Raw genomic sequence first — 2,741 nt, 5'->3', positions numbered from 1 at the left:
TAAACAACTCTTAAAATTCAACAATGTAATATAAAGATGAAAACCCAGTTTAAAAATGGACAAAAGATTTTTGCCAGGTATATCATAGAGAAGATAGACCTATGACCAACGAACACATGAAAAGATTCTCAACATCATTAGTCATCAGGAAAATGCAAACTGAATCCACAATGTCAGCTATTTTGTTACTGAGGGCAATTATTAATACCAGTTCCAAACTGAGAGACTGATAATTTGGGCTTTTCCCAGACAGGGGACCATAGCTGGAGGACAGAAACCAGAAAACACTATGTAAATCTCACAGGGCTAGGGAGACAACATTGGAAATGAGGAGGCAACATTTCAGTCAGTAAAGAAGAATGAAAGTGAATCTGGTGGAGGACCATTCTGCCTTCTACGAATTTGCCTATTTCTAAAGCTGAATGTCTTGGGAAGATATAAACCTGAGCAGAAATCTGAAATCCATAGCAGTGGTTTTTGTAGTCTCACTGTAATATTAATATAAAAATTAGAGTTCAGGATTTGCTAGGGGGAAGGCTCCCAGTGAACATATCAGGCTATCAGAAATGTGAAAAAGTAATAAACAAAAACCTCAATTAAATAGAGCTCAGAAACCAGAAAGGGAGCTCCCATGCCCTAGGACAAAAGCAGAATCCAACAAGAAAAGGTTTCCTCTTCTTTCCTGGCAAGGACTCAGCCAGTGAAAGGCCATGAACTCTGCTTACTGTAGCCCTCCCAAGTTCTTCTTCCTCTCCATAAAAGCATCATCCTTCTCTTGCCACGTGGAGACTTGCATGTGGCTCACCATTGTACAATTCTCTGCTCATCCTGAATAGACCCATCTTGGCTGGAGAAATATCTAACAGTCTCTTTATTTCAGATCAACATTTTGGTGGCATGTGTGGGGACCAGAGACTACCCCCACAGCTCAGTGGCTGGTAGGCAAATAGGTGCAGTATCTGCAGCTGAGCCCATTGTCACTCACTGTTTTTCTCCCTGTCCCTGGCACTTGAAAGTACATCTTTCTCCTGGGTCCAGGCTCACACCCGCTTTGCATTTGAAGCTCTCTAGGTTTTATGTGGGGCTTCCCTGATGGCTTGGCTGGTAAAGAATCTGCCTGCTAAGCAGGAGATACGGGTTAAATACCTGGGTCAGGAAGATCCCCTGGAGGAAGAAATGGCAACCAACTCCAGTATTCTTGCCTGAAGAATCCCCTAGACACAGCCTGCTGGGCTACAATCCATAGGGTCACCAAGAGTCAGACACAGCAACTGAGAACAGGCTTCACTTGGAATCTATTTAAAGGTTTCATCCTTCTGGTTAGGCCTTGTTCTGTGCGAAGTCTGTGTATGCTCAACCAAAGCTGGCTAAGAATACCTTCAGCTCAATTCCATTGGGAAGGGGCTACTTCAAATGAAACTGCTGGTTTTTCAGCTCACAGTCCGTCCCTTTAAAAGGGCTCTTCTGGAGACCTGGCTCCTCCCAGACCAAGTTATCTTCTTAGGCTTGCAAGCTATTTGAATTGAGCCATTTGTACTGTCAGCTATTTAAGTTGTTTGAAAATTGTTCTTTAGAGGAAAAAAGACCTCTTGAAAATGCGATCCCAGTTATCTAAGTATTTTGAGGATGCCCCCCCTCACAGGAACTCGAGTTGATTTTATGTTTAAACATCACAACCTGGGAATTTTTTGGTAGTCCAGTGGTTAAGACTCTGTGCTTCCACTGCTATAACCTGGATTCAATACTGGGTCAAGGAACTAAGATCTTGCAAGCCACGCAGCACAACTGAAAAAAACAAAAATACAGTCTTTCCTCATATGCATTTCTAATTAAATGGACTGATCTGATCAAAGGCAATTTGGAAGATAAATAGCCTTTATGGGGAACTTTTGGAATCCCCAAACTTTATTCTCTTAAAACAGAATTAGACTACAATAAGTTTTTCAGAATACTTCAGAATGCTTATTTCAATTAGTATTCTGAAACTTCCTAATGTTGTCAGGAGTCTGAAATTGCCTCACTAAAGAATAATATTTTGAGATTAACTGAGGCAAACAAATGATCAAAGAGAGATAAAATGGCTCCCACAGCCCCTTCATTTTTGGCTTCTCTGTTTCAGGCTCTGCCTCCAGTACCATCTTGTCTACCTCAACTCCTTGTGGTCAGACTTTGCCTCCTTCCCTTCTACGTCGTCTATGCCTCCATAGTAGCCTCAATTTTCTGATACTAAGTATCCTGCCAAACTTCTCCCTTTCTCTGAAAATCTTTCCACTCCATCTTCCTCTGAACTGGTCAGAACCTGTCCCTTTAAAATTAAGCCATCTGAGAATCCAAAGGTTAAACTTAATTTCGTATACTCCTTGGGCTAAAACTACAAGCCATAGTCAAAGATGTTCCCAAACTAACTGAAGTTCCTCACAGATTTGCTGAAGAATTTAATATAGTCATTCAGATTTATCAACCTAGCAATTCCTAGGGCTTTTCTGAAGCTTATTGATTGAAACAAAATTCAGTCTTGCAATACAAAAATCTGAAAAAACCTGTTCAAGATTATTACAAGCACCTTGAGGTTGTCTTTAAAGGAAATTCTGGTCTTTCTTCAGATATTGATTCTACTCTGGTAGCTTTTGGTAAAAGAAGTAAAGTGTTATTTTCTCAGTCCTGTCTGACTCTGCAACTCCATAGATTTAGCCCACCAGGCTCTTCTGTCCATAGGATTTCCCAGAAAGAAGACTGGAGTG

Source organism: Muntiacus reevesi, chromosome 5 (genome assembly GCF_963930625.1).
Source record: "Muntiacus reevesi chromosome 5, mMunRee1.1, whole genome shotgun sequence".
NCBI lineage: Eukaryota > Metazoa > Chordata > Mammalia > Artiodactyla > Cervidae > Muntiacus > Muntiacus reevesi.
This window is presented reverse-complemented; position numbering follows the sequence as displayed.